At 39.6% G+C, this 23394-nt stretch overlaps 1 protein-coding gene across 2 annotated transcripts in view; it reads left to right on the top strand.

Moving 5' to 3' along the window:
* PPP1R12B (protein phosphatase 1 regulatory subunit 12B) overlaps positions 1-23394 on the top strand; it is a 217146-nt gene that overhangs the window by 141742 nt on the left and 52010 nt on the right. The gene's annotated exons all lie outside the window — the stretch shown is intronic.

Below are 23394 nucleotides of genomic sequence, written 5' to 3'. Positions count from 1 at the left end.
CCTTCTAGTATTATTGGCCCAAGAGTTTATACTTTGAAATACATATTTCGTTATAAATTTCCTTTGTTTTTCTTCATAGTTTTTTAAATAGTTTAAGCTACGTTTTATATCTATGAGTTTTATTTCAGGATAGTAAAGATTGGGGGAGTTGCTGTTAGAAAATATTTGTTATAAAAGGGGATTCTTTGTATTATAAAGAACAAGAAAATATTGTCCAAAGTTATACCACTCAGAGGAAATTACTGTTTAACATTCTGATGAATTTTCTGCTGGTATTTTCCCTAAGTTTTTTTTTTTTTTTTTTAAACATATTCAAGACTGACTAATGACATTTTTAAGAAAAGGATCATTTCCAACCTGAGCATTCCTGGGACCCCATCATTACCATGATGACAATCTCATAACATTGTCTTCAAAGCAGTTGGGTCCAACTCTTTTATCAAAATATTCAGTCCTGTGATGGCTTTGATTACAGAGAGCCTCCAGGAATAATTCTCTTTCAGTTGGAATCTAAGGGTTACCGTAGTTATGAAAGTATTCATTTCTTCCGTTGATAGCATGGCTAGAGAGCTTTAACCATGGCTTAGGCTTAGCTAATGTCAGAGTTCTAGCCCCATTATTGAGGTAAAAAGCTTAGGGTGGGATTTGCGTCTCTTTTTCAGCAAAGGGAGTGTTTATAGATTTGCCCCAGCAGGAATGTTGCCCTCAAGGCACTAACAAATATTGCCTCTGAAGGTCTTATTCATTTAGGACCTAAAATGTAGGATAGTTGGGGTGAAATGTAAAGATAAATGGTTACAATCTACCAGTCTTAACTTTGTGTATACCATCTCAGTTTTCGATGAAACAAGTTTAAGAATCAGCAGCCATTTAGTTGACATGAATTTCTTTCATAGAAAACCCATAGTTTTATATCCAAATATGATTTTTCAAGATAATGTTCACACAGGTGTGCTTTACCAGTGAAACTAATATGTGTCATATACACCTCAATTTAAAAAACATTGACAAGGGCGCCTGGGTGGCTCAGTTGGTTGAGCAACTGCCTTCGGCTCAGGTCATGATCCTGGAGTCCCGGGATCGAGTCCCGCGTCGGGCTCCTTGCTCAGCAGGGAGTCTGCTTCTCCCTCTGACCCTCTTCCCTCTCGTGCTCTCTCTCTCTCATTCTCTCTCTCTCTCAAATAAATAAATAAATAAATAAATAAATATAAAATAAAATAAAAAACATTGACAAGTTAATAGCTCAGACTAAAACTTACTTAGCTCTTGGGGGACTTTCAAAAGTGATATACCAAATTAGTGAGTCATGGGGCTGTCTATGGTTGCTGAATGCTTAGTATCTCATTTCTCCAAGTGTCTAGTATAGCTGCTTGCTGGATCTTGTGGAGGGTCAACACTGCCTTTCCTGAGGTCCACAGGGAGGGCAGATGTCTCTGCCTGTTCTCCAGTAGTGTGGGCCGGTGGGGGGGGGGGGGGCGGGGAGGACAATGGCGGCAGGGCCAGCCTAATTTTCATCTTTGTACATTACACTCTCTAGGTCAGGGCTTAGCAAAGCTTTTATATAAAGGACCTGTTGTAAATATTTTCTACTTTGTGGTCCATGTAATCTGTTGCCACTACTCAACTCCTCTATTATAGTGGGAAAGTAACCATAGACAATATGTCAATACATGCAGTGTCTGTGTTCCAATAAAACTTTACTTATAAAAACAAGTTGGTGGGTTGGAGTTGGCTTACGGCCCAGGCCACAGTTTGCCAGCCTCTGGTCTTGGTTACAGACTCAGAAATGTTTGCTGATGTAAACATGGTTCCAAATGTCAATTTGTTCTCATCTAAGCGGTTTTCTGGTAATTCAGCATTTTTCCAATTCCTCTGATTCTTTAGTATCATTGACACTTTGTGGGGCAGGGGAAGTCATTTGGAGTGATACATGTCATTTGCCCTCACTTGGAAAAGCATCAGTTCTGGTCATGCTGCAGAAAACAAGCTATAAAGATTCCTGAGTGAAGGAGTAAGGGAGGGAGAATTTCTTCCATGTCATTTTAAATGTAGTTTCTCTGTTCTGTCTTAGTTCATTACCTTTTATCTTTCTTAAACATGCTTTTATCTTTTTAATGAAGTATAGTTGGACACAATGTTACATTACTTTCAGGTATACAACATAGTGATTCAACAGTCTGTAGGTTATGCTACCCTTACTATAGTGTAGCTACCGTCTGGTCGTTCATTACCTTTCGAGGAGAAAGTCTGAAATGGTTGATTCTCCTAATTAATGTCCCTATCTGCTTTTTTCATCTGATCCTATCCCTTCTTCCCTCCCAAAGACCTGACTTTGAGGTTAGCTAAAATTACAGTTTGGGGATATATAATCACTTGACACTTGAGAAATTCTGCTTTTTTAGGCTATGGCCATAAATAAGTTCGCCTTTAAGGCTCACAGATTCTTGGAAGGGTACCTGTCATTCACTTTAATTGCTGGTTGTCATTTGAATTCCTTAGTCAGGAGTAGGTTATGGAGTATATTAGTTTTTTTGCCTTGTTAACTTTCAGTTTGCAGAATATATACAGGAAGAATTTGGGGGAGATTTATAGAGGGGGGGTGACAGAAATCTTTAAAGCTTTGACCTAGGGGCGCCTGGGTGACTCAGTCATTAAGCGTCTGCCTTCGGCTCAGGTCATGATCCCAGGGTCCTGGGATCGAGCCCTGCATTGGTCATCGGACTCCCTGCTCAGCCAGAAGCCTGCTTCTCCCTCTCCCACTCCCCCTGCTTGTGTTCCCTCTCTAGCTGTCTCTCTCTCTCTCTGTGTCAAATAAATAATAAAATCTTTTAAAAATAAATAAATAAAGCTTTGACCTTGGGCTTACTTGAAATGATCATTAAGAGGAGTGGATTTTTGGAAAGAGAAACTAAAATTCTAGTTTTTGAACAGCTTTAAGGAAAAAAGTGATGAGAGCTGACAGTGGTATGTCACAGTAAAGACTCATATCACATATCGGAATCAATGATGTGTTGTCACGATTAATTTTGTGCCAGGTAAACAAAACCAGATTCTTTCTATAGAACAAAGGTTTGCCTAATGTATGACATGTTGTCTAAGGAGTCTCTCCAGTCACTGGTGACCTCTGGTTCTCGAATGAAATGAACAAATGAAATATTGTTTGGACAACTTATAAATCATTTCTGGGGTGTTCGACTTAGAGCTAAGGGCAAGTTTGGTTACTGCTATCTGGCAAGCTGAGCCATTTTCAATAATTATGTAATAGGTGAAGCTTCTGTAGTAGTCTTCCTCAAACTTGTCAATAAGAATCACTGGGGTCATTTGTTTATAAAACAGAACTTCAGGCATCTCCCAGTTGAGATTCTGAATTAGGAAAGGATGTGGTGGAGGCTGGAAAGCCTGGGAATCTGCATTATAATAGAAGTCTCCTAGGTGATTCTTTTTTTTTTAAAGATTTTATTTATTTATTTGAGAGAGAGAGAATGAGAGATAGAGAGCACGAGAGGGAGGAGGGTCAGAGGGAGAAGCAGACTCCCCGCTGAGCAGGGAGCCCGATGTGGGACTCGATCCCAGGACTCCAGGATCATGACCTGAGCCGAAGGCAGTCACTTAACCAACTGAGCCACCAAGGCGCCCCTCCTAGGTGATTCTTAACAGGCAGATTTGACAAACACTGTTCCTACAGGTATAATATTTAGTGATTGCTAATATCCCAGGTCGGTCATTATTAAAAAGTAGGATTAACTATAGCACACTGAGGGGACTTAGAGCCAATCTCTACTCCTTCCTCTACTCCAAAAATGCCCATTTAACCCATAGAGAATCAAAATCTTAAAGGCCCCCTAGGACAGTTCGGTCCCATTCAGGAAGTCTTTGGCTCACATAGCAGCATGCATTTATTCAATTAAGAAATAGTTATTGGTTACCTAGTATGTGTCAAGTATTATGCATTAAGGATACAGAGATGTGTAAGGTAGACAATGTTCCTGCCCCTCATAATACCACATTTTAATGGGGCAGGTGGTATTCCTAACAGACATATAAGTTGAGATATCACATAGGCAGTTGCACATAGGAATCTGGTGTTTGTGGGAGTTATTAGACCTGGAGATAAAGGTATGTGGGAGTCATTGCCTTAGAGACGATACTCAGAGATGGTGAACTGGGAGAGATCTCTCAGGAAAAGGTTGTAAAGAAAACAGGAGTCCATGACCACGCCCTAGATTACTCCAGGGCCGGCTCTAGACGGAAACAGGAATATTTCTTCCTTTGGAACAGGAGAACATATATATAAGTTGGTGGATCTCATATGGGGAAAATGAAGTAGTTCTGATCTGACTTTCTACTACACACAACACACACCACACCACACACACACACACAGTTTTTTTTTTATACCTAAAGAGCAATTAGAGTCTATTAGTGTCCAAATGAAAGATAATGAATGAGATTTCTAATGCTAAGTATGGTTTGAATGGGAGAAACTTAAGAAATATGAAAACTCAACAGGATTTGATATTTTACTGGATGTGGACAGTAAACATAAAGAAGAGTCTAGAGTGGTTGAGAAGATACATGGATTGGTAGAAACAGTATTGGCTTTGGAGCCAGAAAACCTAGGTCCAAAGCTAGTTCCATCTCTTACTAGCTGTATGGTCTTGGAAAAGTAATTTAACCTCTCTGATCTGAAAGTGCTTTAATTGACTGTAAAAATGAGATTGTTATTCCTATCTTGTAGGCTTGATGTAAGGACAGCAATAATAATGTATTTCACTTTAAATAGTGCCTAGCTTTAGCAAGTTTTTAATTAACAAAAGCTGCTAGTATAATAATACTTCATCAGTCTTTTTCCCCCATATCTTTGAGCTTTCACACTTTATTCCCATTTCCTGGAATGTTCTTCCTCCTACTTTACTGCCTCTTTCTCTCCCCACTCCCTTTTTTAACACCCATTCATGATTTAGGCTAGGCCCCACCTAGGGCCTCCAGGATTGCTTCCTTTGACCCCTTCTCAGAGTAGACTAGGTTCTCCTCAGTATCTTGAATTAATCTTTAATACACAGTGATAATTATTACTGTGTGGTATTCGCCACTTAAACTAAAACCCTTAAAAGCAAGGTCTGTTTCTTGTTCATTATTTTAGCTCCCCAGGATCTAGCAGAATATCTAGTACTTAGGTATGTCTTCTATGAAGATTTGTAGAACAGTCCAATTAATGACATTCATGTTTCCAATTTTGATGACTGCATGGATAATATGCCGTTAATGAGATTGGGAATTCAGAAGGAAGAATGTGTTTTCAATGAAGATCGTGTGTTTGCTTTTGGACTTGCTGACTTTGAGGTACCTATCAGACACATGAAATTACATATCCTACAGGCAATTAGATACATAGGCCTGAAGTGTGGGGAAAGAAGGGGCTAGAAATAAAGAGTTAGAGGGTATCAGCCTGCTGGTAATAGTTTTGAACTATTAAAAGGATGATATTTTCCAAGAATAAGTTAAGAGAGCAGTTGGTTCTCAACTTTTTTTCTTCCCCCTTGTTGTGAGGGATGCACTTGTGGGAGTAACTGGTTCGGTATCACAGTGATTCTAAAGCAGGGTGGGCAAAAGGAGTACATGCCCCAGGGGAGGCCTCTCAGAAGGTTTGTGGGGTGCTAAGGGGGACCACTGCTGTGAGAAAGGAGGAGTAGACAGTTTAGAACAGAGGCCGGCCACACCAGTGCTTACGGGATAAGCCGAGGAGGAGAGGTGGTCATGAAAGAGACCAGGGAGGAAATGGTCAGAGAAGAAGGAAAAGAGCCGGGAAAGAATTTGTTCCATCAAACAACAGAGTGAAAAGTTTCAAGGACTTGAGGTGACCAAAACTTACCTTCGTATAGCTCAAGCAAAAGGCTTATGTAACTGGGAAATCTGTACATTGATCCAGGCTGGTGTCAGGCATAGCGAAATGCAGGAGGCTAAAACTTGGTCATCAGAGTTCTGCCTCCTTCTCTGTGTAGACCACAGAGGAAAAATATCTTCTCTGTCTTAGTGTTCATCTATCCAGTTGACCCTGCCTAGGTCAGGTAAACTTCCCTGAACCAGTTTCTGTAGCCAGAGATTAGACAGTTAGAGGGGCAGTGAAGCATAGTGGTTAAGAGCCAGCACTTTGGGGGCGCCTGGGTGGCTCAGTCAGTTAAGTGACTGCCTTCGGCTCAGGTCATGATCTCAGGGTCCTGGGATCAAGCCCCACATTGGGCTCCCTGCTCGGCGGAGGGCCTGCTTCTCCCTCTACCTCTGTCAGCCGCTCTGCCTACTTGTGCTCTTTCTCTATCTCTGTTAAATAAATAAAAATCTTTTTTAAAAATTTATAAAAAAAAAAATAAATAAAAGAGCCAGCACTTTGGAAGCAAGGTATCGGAGTTCAGATCCCTGCTCTGCTCCTTACTGTGCAACCTTGAGCAAAGTGCATACTCCTTCTGTGCCTGAGTTTCCTCAACTCTAACAGGTAAGAAATAACAGCAGCTATCACATAGGTCGTTTCTTTAAATGAGATAATACAGATAAAGCTTACACACAGTGCTGGACATGATAAGTGCTCCATAAATGTTAGCTGCCATGGTGATGGTAATGATGACAATGGTAGTGATGGTCGCTAATGAGGAGGTGGCAGCAGCTACCACTCATTGCAGGGGTAGGGTTAGGAGAAGGTCAGCCACATGGACGGCTCTCCACAGGATGAAAGGATCCTGTTACCAAAAGAAGAGAAAGGGATAAAGTGCTGGAAAGACAAACTGTAGCTACCACAGTCCTCTGTAATCATATCCAATTTGATTCTGTAATCCACATAGAGTCTGAGAACCCCAGAGTACCCAGTGGATTTGGCAATAAGGAGATCTTGCTGGCGTGTGAGAGCAGTTTGGTGGTCTGGGTGACAAAGCAGTGGTCCCTTCTCCCTGTGACTGTCTGCAATAATGATCTTGAGTTAATAGTGTCTGGTTAGTAGCCATTTGCTCTGTAGGCAAAGCTCCAAGATGGCTTGCTGGAAAGGAAGGAAGGGAGGAAGGAAGGGGAAGGGAAGGGGGGGGAGGGAAAGGAAAGGAAAGGAGGAAAGAAAGAAAGAGAGAAAGAGGGAGGAAGGAAGGGAAGGGAAAGAGAGAGAGAGAAAGAAAGAAAGTCTTCGTAAAACTTGGAAGAGTTCAAACACATCTAATTATCATATCATTTGGCAGATTGTGGTGACTGTCTGATTCCATGCTTTACTCTGAATTGGGCTTCCTCCTAACAGTCCTTATTCCACATTTCTGCTTCCTCCCCTTGTTGAGAACAGATGGTAGATCAACATTCTTGCCTGCTCCTGCAAGCATATTTTGAAGGAACGAAAAGCAAATATTCCTCTACCCCAAAGGAGCATTTTCCATGTTATGCTAGCATTTATGAAAGGAGCTAGTTATTGGATTAGCTAGTGAGATGTGATTGTCAGTCATTGTCAGGTTCTCGTTGCTGGTAATGTTGTCCAGACCTACTATGTTGTCTCTGACCATCTTTTTACCTTTTTTTGTGTTTCACTTACTTGTTTACAGAGCGCTTTCAGAGAGAAAGCCTAATTCAGGATTGACAAAGTTCTGCTAAGCCACCCCAAGATTATTGTAGCTAAAGAAGTTCAATAGAGTGCAGTTGTGGAAAACTGCCCTTAGAGGTTCTGGATTAATCTAGAATGGCTTCCTGAAAGAAAAATTCTGGAAGAATTATAAGGGAACCTTTTCCTCCCAGCATTCCCCCTCCTAGGTTACATCATCACCCCAGAAAAATGACACAAATAAAACAGAGCTGTATAACAGAAAAGTATTAGGGAAAAGTCAAGAACTGAGAGTTCTAGCTTCCAAATTGACCATTAATAAAAGCACATTGCAGTGTAATAATGAATAAGCTATGAATAAGCTGTTCCCAGCTATGCATTTAGCTTAGTCCCTTAAAGTTTCTTCTAGAATTTACTTCCTAAAAATGTTTTTTTACTGCAACCTACCACTGAGCTTCAGGGAATAAATTTAATTTAGATAGTCATTATTATTAGAAAACTACTTCAAGATGGACAACTGGTTAAAATCTATAAGGGAAAGTATATAACCTCACTAGTATTCAAAACTATAAATTAGTATTGTAAGTAGGGCTTTTTTTTTTTCACTGACCAAAATAGGCAAAGATTTTGAAAAGATAATGCCCTATTTAGGTGAGAATATAGTGAAATGGGCCTCCTTGTATTTTACTGTTGAGAATGCAAGTTATTTTCAGAAAGCAAATTGTCAAACTATGAAAAGCCCCAAATTGATACAGAATTTCCACTCATGGAAATCTTTCTCTAAGAAACAGTCCTAACTATAAGAGGGTCGGGGAAGCTTTATATACAGAGATTTTCATCACAGGGTATATTATTATATGTAGCTCTGTAAACATTTATTCATTCAATAAATACTTGAGTACCTATTATGTGAAAAGCTGTTTGCTAGGTACTATTGAACAAAACAGATTGAGTCCATTTAGCTGTTTGTAATAGTGGAAAAATTGGAAACAACCTAAATGTCCAGTATTCTGGCAGCAGTTAAGTAAACTATGATTCATCCATGCAATGGAATACTATGAATCATAGTTTGTTTTACTGTTCCCTGACTACTAGCCACTTAGGGGTGTTTCCTTGGAACAGATTAGAGTATGAGGCAGCCATTTAAAAATGAGTTACAAAGATAGTGTAATAACCTGGATAAATGCTTATGATAAAAGATTACTGAATGAACTAGATGCACAGTTATGTATGTAATAGGAGTACAACTGTGAAGGGATAGAGGATACCCAGGCCCAGGTAAAAAGACCGGGTCGGGGGAGGGGTAAGTCTCCAGAGTATTACCAGTGATTGTGTTTCTAAGGTGAGACTAAATATGACTGGCTTTTTTCTATTTTTTTCTATTTTTCCTCGTTTTCTTTAATGCTGCCCTGTTACTTGTATTTTTTTTTTTTCTTAAATGCTTTGGTCCCACAAACTTCCCAGAAGTGAAGGCTTGCCTGAGAGTGAAGACTGCTTGAACCAAGTGGGAATTTTGTCAGAGCACCTTTTCCCTCTCTGGTGACGGGTTGCGTGTTTCTGATGGAGTGGAAGTATTGGATAGTGGAGTTGAGAAATCTGCTGGGCACCCACCCCATCCCTAATATCATCTGTGTCCACATATACAGCAGTGTAGGTACAGTGTACTGTGCCTCACATGTAGCAGTGTGGATGGTAAGGTGCCTTTTAATGAATGTTGGCTTGTGTTCTTGTTTTTAAAAAATGCCTTTAGAATGTTATCTGAAGACTGCTTGGGAGTGGGGCTGGTTATATGCTAATTCTCCATCTTTACACCTATGAAGTTGGAATCTACTTGACTTTTAGTGCAATGTGGTGAAATTAAATAGTTCATATAAATTGCCACTGTGACCATAGTCAAAGCGCTGAGAAGCTCTAAGATTTGAGTATTCCTTGCCACCTTAACCTAATTTTTTAATCCACTCTTCCTTCTTTTCAGTGGAACTCCAACTTTACTCTTTCCGTCTTCATTCTCTTCCCTACATTTCTATTCACATGAAATTTCTAGTTGTGCAGGCTTTCCAGTGTGCAGAGTCAGACCCCTCACATCCTGTGACTGCAGCAGGCTGCTCACTTTTGCCCCTCTCTGCACTTTGATGTGATCAGTGTGAGATTTATTTTCATTGTCTTCTCAACTACCAGTGACAGACATGTTTGTAGAAAAGACCTGTTTTCCTCTGTGGTGTCTGAGACTGTGTGTGGGGGTTTTGTTTTGGTCTGGCTTGGTTTGCTTTTCTCTATTTAAAACTTGGATTGTGTCTACACCCACACAGAAACTTCATCCAGTCACCAGGGACCAGTAGGCTGTTCCTTTGCAGAGTGGTGATCAGAAAAAGCCATACCTCTGGTGATTGTGAGTTTCAGTTCGAAGACTGATTTCAGGAATGCATGGTTTTCTTCCTTTACCTGCCAAGTTATTTACTCAGCAAACTGAAGAGTGGAAGACTCGGCATACTTATGAAGTACCAAACTGTTGAGATCACAGAAAATTATTTCTGGAAGGTACTTTAGAAGCTATTCTAGCCCAGCTCCCTTATTTTACAGATAAAACACCTGGGGCCCCAAAAGGGATCATGGCTTAACCTATGCTGTACAATAGCTTAGTGGCAGAGAATGAACTAGAACAGCTCTGAATTCCCAGATCAGCATTCTTTCCACTGTGCTGATGGCTGTCTTCCAGGTGCAGGAGTGCAGGTGGTGCTTATTACAAAGACTGCTGGCTGCAGTGCTATGCGTAGGGTTGTGGAAACCACCCTCTTCTTTGGCTCAGTCCGATTCCATTTATGGTAGAGTTTATACACCAAGGTCTACAATAAAGTCTGCTGCTGTCCCAAGTTTCGTACCTTTTTAAAATCATCTTCCCTCCATTTCTGATTTTTCAGTCTGTTACATATTTCAATCCAGACTACTTCCAAGTAACCAGAATATTCCTCCACTGCAGTTGATTTTGATTTCGAACCTTGTGTGTGGCTGCTGATGTTTACAGACCGGTGAGGTTAGGAGAATTGAACTGCTGTTGTTTCAGAAATAAAAGCTGCTCCTAGGATTCCAGGTCAGGGTGGCAAAGTAAGGGCACTGAATCCTTTTCCTCTCATTACAAATTAAGAAGTAATGGGTATATATTTTTTAAAGATTTTTAAAAATACACAATCCTAGTTAAAAACAAGAAAGTAAGTCCCTTTCGGCCAATAATGGAGGGAAAAGCCACTGTGGTAGGGGAGCTATAAATGGATATAGGCAATTGGGTCAGGGTTTTTTGCAAGGATTCTGCCTCCTCAGAGCATGAACCGGGAGCACACTCTGCTGTCTGCAGATGTGGGCTGGGTTAGTTCAGCTCATCGCAGTAGCAGCACAGAAATACACTGCTCGCACCTGACCAGGAATCAGGAAGGACAGCCAGAGGCAGCAAGCAACAAGGACCCACTCAAGACAGAGCCCAGAGCTGTCAACTTAAGATCAGGTTCAAGGCCAGCATCTTACCAGGTCTAAGCTGAGGCAACTTGAAACCAACCTGTAGAGACAGGTACTCCTATTTTAACACTGTCATAGAAATTGAGTCCTCAAAATACTACAAAGAATTCATAAAATTTAAGACCATGAAAAGCAGTCGGGAGACCCAACAAATGAGAGGATTGATACCTGAGAGAAAAAGATAATAGAACAATCTAAAGAGGGTTTTAAAATAAGTTAAAATTCTCAACAAACAGGTTAGATCCCACAAAAGAAGAATAACGGGTAATGAAACAAGAACAGAAAGGTATGAGAAAGAACCCCTTCAAAGTCTTGGAAGCGAAAATGTAACATTGAAATGAAAACAATATCTAATGTTGAAGTGACAGAAGAGAGAGACTGCACAGCGTACTGCTTCCAGCTTCAGAGAAAAACCAGTGAACTAGAAATAGGGCAAAGAAGATGTCTCAGTGCAGTGTCAAGATGGAGGTAGGAGACACGGAGAATTGGGACACAGAACACGGCCTGAGGAGCTCAAGCACAGGTCTGCCAGGAGGCACAAAAGAGCGGAGAAAGGGAATGAATAAAGAGGCGATAATAGTAAGATTGCAGTTGAGTATTAATCCATGAAGGCAGGAGTCCTCAGAATAGAAAAACCTCACCCTTAAAGCACGATAAATAAACCTATAGCTACTAATCCGATCCGTAATGAATCCATTGTAGGATATTAATGATGGAGAGAAAAAAAATTTTTTAAAGATTTTATTTATTTATTTATTTGAGAGAGAGAAAGAGAGAGAGTGAGCATGAGCAGGAGAAGGGGCAGAGGGGAAGGGAGAGAAAGAATCCGAAGCAGGCTCCATGTTTGGAGCCTGACATGGGGCTCGATCCCATGACCCTGAGATTACAACCTGAGCTGAAACCAAGAGGCAGGCACCCAACTGACTGAACCACCCAGGTGCTCTGAGAAAAATTTTAAATGCAAAGAAAAGATACAGATAATGTTTCTACAAAATGGTGGTCAAATAGGCATTAGACTCTGGCAGCAGTAGGTTACAATATCTTCAAAGTGCTGTGGAAAAACAATTATAAACCTACAATTCTAGGCAGTGATTTCTGTATACTAGAGTGAAATAAAGGCATTTGCAGATACACAAGGGCTAACTTCTCAACCCCCAAACTCTTGCTGATGAAAGAACCAAAGGATGTTCTTCAGCAAAAAGAAAAGGACATGCAGAAAACAGTGGAATACTAGAAGCGGAAGTATTAAAATATGGTGATAAAGCTATTTTTTTCTTTTATGTGTAAAAAACAATCTAAAATTCTAGCAACAATATGTTAAAGATATAAAAGTATGGTAAGGTCCTTATTTTGAGTAGAGAGGATACTGATTAAGTTTATAAACTTGTAAAGGAAAAATATATTTAAATAATTGTGTGTTCAATGTAGGAATAACCACTAAAGTGATAGGAATATAGAAATAGAAGGTACAACTCCTAAATCAGTAGTGGAAAAATCGGTAATTTAAAAAAAAATTTTTTTTTAAAGATTTTATTTATTTATTTGACAGAGAGATAGCAAGAGCAGGAACACAAGCAGGGGGAGTGGGAGAGGGAGAAGCAGGCTCCCCGCAGAGCAGGGAGCCCGATGCGGGACTCGATCCCAGGACCCTGGGATCATGACCTGAGCCAAAGGCAGACGCTTAACGACAGCCACCCAGGCGCCAAAAAAAAAAAAAAAAAAAAAAAATTTTTAAGTTTATTTATTTATTTATTTAAATAATCTCTATACCCAGCATGGGGCTTGAACTCATGACCCTGAGATCAGGAGTCACATACTCTTTCTACTGAGCCAGCCAGCCACCCCTGGAAAAATAGGTAATTTAAAAAATTTATTTACTCGATTCAATAGAAGGCAAGAAAGGAGATAAAAAGAAGCAAAGGGAAAACATAGTAAATAGGAAATATAAAATAAAATATGTAAGCAATCATAATAAATATAAATTCATCTACAAAGCCAGAGAGGCACTCAGATTATTCTACTTACTTTATACTGTCTTCAAAATGATACTGAAGGGGGTAAAAAAATATGGGGGAAAATATATGCAGATACTTATGAAGAAAAAAACTGATATGGCAACATTAATATCCATCAAAAGATAATTTCCTGCCACCTGCCCAATGCCACCTCAACACACCTTCACCTCAGATTGACAAGGACTCAAACTGACACTCTTCCCCTCAGAGTCCAGCCCCTGTGCTCAAGTTTGTGCGCAAAAGTGGGCATAATTATAACAACAGAATGAAGGATCCCAAATAGTGACACTAATTCTGTGGAATATATAATGGATAAAAGGAGTGTGCTAGGCTGAGAACATCTCCAGCAAGCACATCAAAGAACAATATACAGCATGATTCTGGCTACTATAAGAAACAAACCCAGGAAGAATGAAATACAATGAAAACAGAGGGGGAGACAAACCATAAGAGACTCTTAACTATAGGAAACAAACTAAGGGTTGCTGGAGGGGAGGGGTGTAGGGGGATGGGGTAACTGAGTGATGGACATTAAGGAGGGCACATGATGGAATGAGCCCTGGGTTTTATATGCAACTGATGAATCATTGACCTGTACCTCTGAAACTAATAATACACTATATGTTAATTAATTGAATTTATATTCAAAAAGAACCCCCCAAAAAGATAATTTCAAGCAAAAAGCATCAAATTATAGGAAGATATTTCTTACTTGTAAAAAAGGAACAATCCACAAACAAGCTATAAAATAACGGAAATTTTAAAACAAAAGCTGACAGAGTAGCAAGGAAATAGTATATCGACATTCAGAGTTGCAGATTTTAACACACCTCTATCAGAAACTAATGTCAAACAGACAAAAATACATAAGGACATAAAGGATTTGAACAACACAATTAACCCGCTTGATCCAATAGATAACAAAGCATACATGGAATGTGTATACCATGAGGGTCACACTAAATTTAAAATCAACATTCGCTCATTCATTCATCAAATATTTATCGAGCGCCTGGTACTTGCCGTACATTGCTCTAGGCACTTGCAGTACATTAGTGAGCAAGACAGACCCTGGCCTCATGAAACTTAACATTCCAGCAGGCAGGAGGAGGAGGCAGACAGCAATAAACATAATGAAGTATATAGCACGTTAGACCATGATAGATGCAGTTTGAAATAAAAAGAGTTGGAATAAGGAGGGTTGGTGGAAAGAGGACAGGTTTTAGTATCAGGTCGGTTGCCTGAGTAAACCTTGTTGACAGACTGAGATTTGAACCAAGATTTGAAGAAGCTGAGGGAGTTAACCACAAAGATATCTGGAGGAAGTGTGTTCCCAGCAGGGGAAACAGCTAGAGCAAAGGCCATAGGGTGGGCAAGTTCTGGCACATGTAAGAAATTATAGAGGCGAATAGTAGGAAAGAGAATCAGATCATGTAGGTATAGGGTGTTGTAAACCTTTGTGTTTTACTCTGAGTAAAATGAAGAGCCATTGCAGGATTTTGAGTAGAGGAGTGACATGATCTGACTTAAGTTTTAAAAGAATCATTGTAGCTGCTACATTGAGATTAGACTTGAGACAAGAGTAGAAACTGGGGGACTGTTACAGTAATCCATGCAAGAGATGATGGGAGCTTGGATCATGTGGCAGCAGTAGAGGTGTTGAGGGTTAATAGATTCTGGATATGTGGGATGTGAGGGAAAGTGGAGGCTTGGATGACTTCAGGGTCTATTGGCCTGAGCAATTGGAAAGATAGAGTTGCTGTCAAATGACTTTGTAAAGTCTGCAGATGTTGAAGGTTGGGGAGGAAAATCAGGAATCCAGTTTTAGATATATTAAGTTTAAGATATCTATTAGATATCCAGCTGGAAAAATGACAGATCTGTTGCATCTTTGGAGCATTTAGATGTTATTTAAAGCCATGAGACTATATGACATAATGGAAAGACAACATAGAAAGAGGACTAAGGCCCAGAATAAGGATATTTGACTAATTAAAATGGATTAAAAACCTAAACGTGAGATCTGAAACCATAAAAATCGTAGAACACAGGCAGTAATTTCTCTGACATTGGCCATAATAACATTTTTCTAGATTTGTCTCCTAAGGCAAGGTAAACAAAAGTAAAAATAATCAATTGGGACTACATCAAAATAAAAAACTTTTGCACCTCAGACGAAACCATTAACAAATCAAAAAGACAACCCACTGAGTGGGAGATGTTTGCAAATGATATCCCCAATAAGGGCTTAATATCCAAAATATCTAAAGAACTTATACAACTCAACACACATACAAACACACAAAAATCAGATTCAAAAATGGTCAGAGACCTGAATAGACATTCCTCCAAGAAGACATACGATGGCCAAAGACACAGGAAAAGATGTTCACCATTACTAATCATGAGGGAAATGCAAATCAAAACCATAGTGAGATAACCACCTTATACCTGTTAGAGTGGCTAATGTCAAAAATACAAGAAATAACAAGTGTTGGCAAGGATGTAAAGAAAAAGGAACCCTTGTACACTGTTGATGAGAATGTTAGTTAGTATAGCCACTATGGAAAATAGTATGGAAGTTCCTCAAAAAGTTAAAAATAGAAATACCATATGATTCAGTAATTCTGCTATTGGGGTATTTACCCAAAGAAAACAAAAATACTAATTTGAAAAGATGTATGCATCTCTACGTTCATTGCAGCGTTATTTACAGTAGCCAAGGTATGGAAGCAGCCTAAGTGTCCATCGATAGATGAACAGGTAAGGAAGATGTCGGGGGGTGTGTGTGTGTACACAATGGAATATTATGCAACCATAAGAAAGGATGAGATTGTGCCATTTGAAACAACATGGATGAACTGGACCTAGAGGGTATTATGCTGAGTGAAATAAGTCAGACTGAGATGAAAGACAAATACCATATGGTTTCACTGGTTAGTAGAATCTAAAAACAAAACAAAACAAAAAATCCAAATGAATAAAAAAATAAAAAGCAGAATCAGATCCATAAATACTAAGAACAAATTGATGATTGCCAGAGGGGAAAGGGTTAGAAGATACAGGCTCTCAGTTATGAAACGACTATGCCATGGGAATAAAAGGCACAGCATAAGGAATATAGTCTATGATAATTGTAATAGTGATGTATCAGGATAGATGGGGGCTACACTCCTGGTGAACATAGCATAATGTATAAACTTGTCAAATCACTATGTTATACACCTGAAACTGTTGTAACATTGTGTATCAACTGTATCAAAATATTTAAAATTTAACAACAAAAAAAGACATTCGACTAATTATACCTAGGTAGTACAAGTTTCTCTGGTGGGAACATGAGACTTTGTGATCATCCTTCTGAGTGGTTAAAAAGAGATTCGCTTTCAGGGCACCTGGGTGGCACAGTCAGGAGTCTGACTCTTGGTTTTGGCTCAGGTCGTGGTCTCAGGGTCGTGAGGTCGAGCGCTGCGTTGGGCTCTGTGCTCCACATGGAGTCTGCTTAAGTCTCTGCCTCTGGGGCGCCTGGGTGGCTCAGTTGTTGGGCGTCTGCCTCCGGCTCAGGTCATGGTCCCAGGGTCCTGGGATCGAGCCCCGCATCGGGCTCCCTTCTCAGCGGGAAGCCTGCTTCTCCCTCTCCCGCTCCCCCTGCTTGTGTTCCCTCTCTCGCTGTGTCTCTCTCTGTCAAATAAATAAATAAAATCTTAAAAAAAAAAGAAAAGAAAAAAAAGTCTCTTCCTTTGCCCTCCCCCCACTTGCCCTCTCTTTCTCTCTCTCTCTTTAAACAAAAAAAATTTTTTAAAAACGGATTTGCTTTGCTCTTGGAGTTTTGATTCCAGTTTTAATGATAGGTTTTGTATACTGTCACTCAGTCTGTATTAGGACAGGAGTGTATATTTGTGAGATAGCTACCGGTCCCCAGTAGTCTGTGGTAGGGAGAAGGTATTTTATTTTTTGGTTTGTTTGTTTAAATATGTGTTTACTAGGGATGCTTCGGTGGCACAGTCGGTTAAGCATCTGCCTTCAGCTCAGGCCATGATCCTGGAGTCCTAGGATCGAGCCCCACATCAGGCTCCCTGCTTGGCCCCGAGTCTGCTTCTCCCTCGGCCTGCCCCTCCCCTTGCTTGTGCTCTCTCCTCTCTCTGACAAATAAATAAATAAGTGTTAATTAAACATATAGAGACTATGACCTTAACTCCAATAAAGCATTATTATCACCCCCCCCAAATTGACTAGCCCAGATAGTAACATTACATGCAGCATCTTGCAAACTGATTAGAACAGTGCCCAGGGCACTCAGATATTAGTTCTTATATGCCCTTTGTGCTCAGACAAAGCAATATGTGGTTCTATGTATGCCAGTCAGTCAGTCAGTCATCGTGGAGCTTAGTTCTTTCTGGAATTGCATGCTAAGCAGCAGACTCCAGGAATCTAATTAATTTGATCCCCACGTTGGTCCTGTTTGCCACAAACATTGCCATGCCTCCTGAGCCTCACAAGCTGTGTTTCTTAGAGAAATGCATATGTAGCTCTTATACTCTGCAACAGTGTTTGCCTCTGTATAATTGTGTTTATGTGGAATTACATTGGCATTGCAATGTGGGAATGACAGGGTTGACAGAACCATTAACTTGAGTACCCTGGGAATTGTTCACCCCCTCCCCCATGGCTGACTGAAGGAGCTGTGTTTCTGAACTATATTATGGTGTGGGAGTTTGAAATGGATTTCTTATTAAACAGTACGTAGACTGTTCTTTACCTGCCATGGGCAAAAATAATTTGGACAGAAAATAGTACTCTCCCTATGAAATGTTTTGTCTTTCAACTTTGTATGAATGGCCTTTTTAAAAATGTCTTGTATCTTTTAGGTGTAGGGAGAAACTTTTATGTTATCTTCAGAGTTGTAGGTGTACTTTCTAGCCAGAACCAAAGCTTAAACTTCCTCTGGCAGATCCCTAGTGAAAGGGCAAACTTATGTCCAGTGGAAATTGGAAAGACAGAAAAAGGAAAAATTGGATATTGAGAGATTCACTTGGCACAGAAGAAAATAATTTGAGCATAAGAAAATTGAGAGCATTAGAAACTAAACCTAGCAGTGCAGTGACATCTTCCATTTTCAACTGTTTTGAAGTATTTTTAACTGAGAGCATGGACATAGAGCATATATGGATAGCACAGAGACAACTCATAAAGCATATGGACAAACTGACGCTGTTATCTGCAAAGCAGAAAGGGTGCATGCCAGTTCATTGTGGACTAGGAAGGTTCTTTCATGACTTTTCCAGGATCTGTACTATTACAAGAAAATTAAGTGTTCAGCTTCTAACTGCATTTTTAATGCTAAGGAGGTAGTATTCTTAGTAAACCTAAATGAATGGAGCAGATTTTATATCTGGACCAACTATAAATTCATAATTATGAAAGATTTAAAATTTCTACATGAACCATACATAGATTGCTTTTCTTAGTAATGGCCTTTTTCCTTAAAAGTCTGCAGTTACTAATAATGGGAAATATTGTTCCTTTTCTTACCACCTAATGGAGCATTCAGCCAAATTTATAGACTTTAAAGAAAATTACCAAAATACTACGAAAAATAATAAATCAGGTTGATGACAGTTAAAAAACTTGAACTTAAAGTAGAATTTCTGGACCTTTGTGTTTATAATTTATTTTTATAGATTTCTATTATTCGTAGCTTATGATGGTTCTCTGATTTTATACTTTTAAGTAGTAGGTTACATTGTCAAGAAGCTCATTGTTTCCAAATACTGAGCCTAAGTTTAAGGCATGTTACCACCAGATGGTAGTACATTTTGCCTGATATACAGATTATAAGCACAACATAAATATCGAACATATCTTTATGCACTAAACAAATTTATTTTAAAGGCTAAAGTATAATTAAGTATTTTAGGGTATTATAAAAAAATGTGGTAGCGTTCAGCATCTTTTTCCTTGACTTTTTTTTTTTTAAGATTTTATCCATTTATTTGAGGGAGAGCACACATGATCGGGGAGGGGGGCAGGGACAGAGGGAGAGGGAGAAGCAGACTCCCCACTGAGCAGGGAGCACAATGCAGGGCTTTGTCCCAGGACCCCAGGATCATGACCTGAGCCAAAGGCAGACACTTAACCGATTAAGCCACCCAGGCGCCCCTCTCCTTGACTTTTTTAAGCAACTTTATTAAGATAACTTTTTCAAAGAACTCTTGGGGTGCCTGGGTGGCTCAGTCAATTAAGTGGCTGGCTCTTGATTGTGGCTCAGGTCATGATCTCAGGATCATGGGATCGAGCCCCAAGTTGGGCTCTGCACTGGGCGTGGAGCCTGCTTAAGATTCTCTCTCTTCCTCTCCCTGTTCCCTCCCCCACCACTGGTGTGCATGTTCTCTCTTTCTCTAAAAAAATAAAAAATAAAAATAAAACAACTCTTTACTGAATATTTATACTTGTAACAAAAGTTTTAGATAAGTCATACTGTTTTAAGCACTTATTCAGTGTTTAACCAGGCATATAACCTATAGAGAGAGCCCTTTGGGCTACTTTTAAGCTAATCGAAAAAGATTTAATTTGCTCTGTTAGTGCTTCTGATCAGTTGAAGCATTTTGACTCATCAAGGTATTGTGAGCATTTTGACAAAGTAATTATTCCTTCCTCATGTGGCTCTGTCTGCAGCAGAGTAGGACACGTTTAGCATCCCTGACCCTGTCCTACTAAATTGTGATAGCACTCTGCAGTCACTGGGAGAACCCGTGTCCCCACATGTTTACACATGCCCCTGAGGGGTTATTGCCCCTACTGCCACCTCTACCCTTGACAAAAACCTCTGCTAAGGTTCTGAGTTGCCCCCTCTAACTTTACTTACTGCTGTTGCTATCGGATATAGCCTACAAAGAAAGTGTGAGTAGAGGAAAAACTGCGTTAAGTTATTCACATAAAAAAAGGAGGTAGCTTCTCACTTCTGTTTGTCTTTTTTAGCTGTTACTCAGTTTAAATTTAATTGCAAAACACTAAACCTGTAAACTAATTCTGGGACAGGTTTCTTAAGGGACCTATAATAATCTCTTACCCTTACGTGTGTTTCTGAGAGTTAAACTTTTATAACACCGGGACATTATTTAAGTATATGAGAGCAAGATGGGAAACATTCTGCAGACTAATAAAAATCGGTAAACTCCATGCTAGGCAACTTGTAGGTCTTATCTTACTTTGTTTCTGTATTACTGCCTTGTACCTCAAAATGGCACTATCTCCTGCCCCCGCCCCCCCCCCGTAACCCACCAGAATATACACAAGCCTTTTAGTGGATGTGTTTTGTTGGTCTGATTTTTAGCTTTTATTGCCTTTTCATAAAGAACACATGTCAAAAGCCCTGTATTAAATGGAAAGAATTGCATGACTTCCTTCTGCTCTTTATTTCGTTATTATTGGAATGAAGGCCGACTCTTCACTCTGCAATGATTCATTTCAAATGAGAAGTTGAGGGTAAGAGAGTCATTTTGTGGTAAAATCCCTAATATGTCCACCTCACTCAGGAGCATCTCTGCAGGAAAAATCATTAAACATGTGTTAACATCATTGATCTTCCCCATCCTCAAGGGGGAAGCTTTTCATATCATATAATTAAAAATGAGGATTAAGATGGGAAAATGGAAGGACAAAGGAGTTAAGTGACAAAGAACTTCTGTTCTCTTCAGAACTTCTCATATATCCCCTTTCCTCCAAGTAATGCTTGTGTCCCGTCTAGGTGCCCAGTAATAAAAACAACAGTATAAATATGTGGAATAGTAAATGCCGCTCTTATTCACTCTGTCTGCTCTTCTGACTTGGCTGTGTGCTACTGATGGTCTCCTTTAAAAACAGCTTATTTGTTTAGTATGAAATTAGAAATTACATAAGAACATATGGAAGAGTAGGGCTTGATGGGGTTTTTTGATTTTTGTTTTTTTGTGTTTACAGTTCTTTTTTTTTTAAGATTTATTTATTTATTTTGATAGTGCAAGATTGAGGGAGGGGCAAAGGGAGAAGGAGAGAGAGAGAAGCAGACTCTTCGTAGTGCAGAACCCGATGCAGGGCTCAATCTTAAGGCCGTGAGATCATGACCTGAGGTGAAACCAAGAGTGGGTTACTCAACCGACTGAGCCACCCAGGTGCCCCTACAATTCTTTTTTTTTTCTTAATTGAAGTATAGTTGACATACAACGTTATATTAGTTTCAGTTGTACAGCATAGTGATTTGACAATTCTATACATTATGCCGTGCTACAGTAAGTACAATCACCATCTGTCACCATACCAAGTTATTACGGTATTATTAACTACACTCCCTGTACTGTACTTTTCATCTCTGTGACTTGTTATTTTATAACTGGAAGTTTGTACCTCTTAATCCCCTTCACCTATTTTGCCCACCCCTCCAACCCCCTCTCTTCTGGCAACCGCCATTTTGTTCTCTGTATTTATGAATCTGTTTCTGTTTTGTTTGTTGTGTTTTTTAGATTCCACATGTAAGTGAAATCATACAGTATTTGTCTTTCACTGTCTGACTTATTTCACTTAGTATAATACCCTCTAGGTACGTCCATGTAATCACAAATGACAAGAGTTCATTCTTTTTTATGGCTGAGTAATATTCCATTGTGTGTGTATATATATATATATATATATATATGCCACATCTTCTTTATCCATTCATCTGTTGATGGACACTGAGGTTGCCTCCATATCTTGGCTATTGTATGTAATGTTGCAGTGAACATAGTGATACACATATCTTTTCAAACTAGTGTTTTCATTTTCTTTGGGTAAATACGCAGCAGTGGAATTGCTGGATCGTATGGTATTTTTATTTTTAAGTTTCTGAGGAACCTCTATACTGTTTTCCATAGTAGCTGTACCAATTTACATTCCCACCAACAGACATGAGGGTTCCCTTTTCTTCACATTCTCACCAACACTTGTTATTTCTTCTTGTCTTTTCTATAATAGCCATTCTGACTGGTATGAGGTGATATCTCATTGTGGTGCTAATTGTTAATTTTAACAGTATAGAGCCCTCACTTTGCAGTTATGTAAATCTTGAGATTTCTATCATCTCTTTGAAGACAATAATCATATCTTAAAGAACTTTATGTAACCCTAATAGTACCTTGCATGGAGTAAGGACTTAATAGTGTTAGATGGATTGGTGGAAGAAAAGTATCAGTTGATGATTAAAAATAAAAATATTTTCAGGACACCTGGGTAGCTTGGTTAAGTGTCTGCATTCAGCTCAGGTCATGATCGCAGGGTTGGGTCCTGGGATCGAGTCCCGCCTCAGGCTCCTTGCTCAGTGGGGAGCCTGCTTCTCCCTCTGCATGGCATTCCCCCTGCTTGTGCTCTGTCTCTCTGACAAATAAATAAAATCTTTAAAAAATAATTAAGTAAATAAGTAAATAAATAAATTTTCTTTTGTCCTTATATTCATAAACGGGGCTGAAAATGATTGCTCTATTTCAAACTCTTAGTTCCAAAAGGAGGAACAGGGATCTTAAAACTATTTATAGTTCTTAATTGTTAATATTTGACTCATTACCTTCTTCCCTAAATCTAAACTAAAATACTGTATATTGTGGCTACTCAGAAGTTTATAAACTAAGCTACCAAAAAAATTGATTTGCAGGAAGCAGCATAAAAATTTTTGAAAGACAGGGCACCTGGGTTGCTCAGATGGTTAAGTGTCTGCCTTCAGCTCAGGTCATGATCCTCAGGTCCTGGGATTGAGTCCCACATCGGGCTCCCTCATCAGCGGGGAGTCTGCTTATTCCTCTCCCACTGCTGTTCCCCCTGCTTGTGCTCTCTTGCGCTCTCTGTCAAATAAATAAAATCTTTAAAAAAAAATTTTTTTTTTTTGAGAGACTAGGTAATGTCTGCCAATTTAACAATGTCCTTTAGGCTTTGAAGACCTGTGGTTTAGAAGCCATGCTTACTTTCCAAGAGGAACTTTCCTATGCTTTTTTTTTTTTTTTTAAGAGAGCACAAGCAGGGGGAGGGGCAGAGGAGAGAGAGAAGCAGACCCCGGTCCTGCAGAGCGGGGAGCCCTCCATGGGGCTGGATTCCAGGACCCTGGGATCATGACTTGAGCCGAAGGCAGACGCTTGACTGACTAAACCACCCAGGTGCCCCTACTTTTGCTATATTTGATGAAATGGGTGATGAGAAAGGATTCTTTTGGCACTATGCCAAAAATAGAATTTTAAGAGATCACAGTTTTAGATGATTGAGCTTCAGGTTTGGGGCCCCATCAGTAAAGTCTAGGCCTAATGTTTCTGA

The sequence above is a fragment of the Eumetopias jubatus genome, unplaced genomic scaffold, assembly GCF_037043125.1.
Source record: "Eumetopias jubatus isolate StellerSeaLion01/CBP00866 unplaced genomic scaffold, mEumJub1_p1.0 scaffold_12, whole genome shotgun sequence".
Taxonomy (NCBI): Eukaryota; Metazoa; Chordata; class Mammalia; order Carnivora; family Otariidae; genus Eumetopias; species Eumetopias jubatus.
The sequence above is the reverse complement of the archived record's forward strand: the minus strand, read 5'-3'. Positions and strand labels throughout refer to the sequence as shown.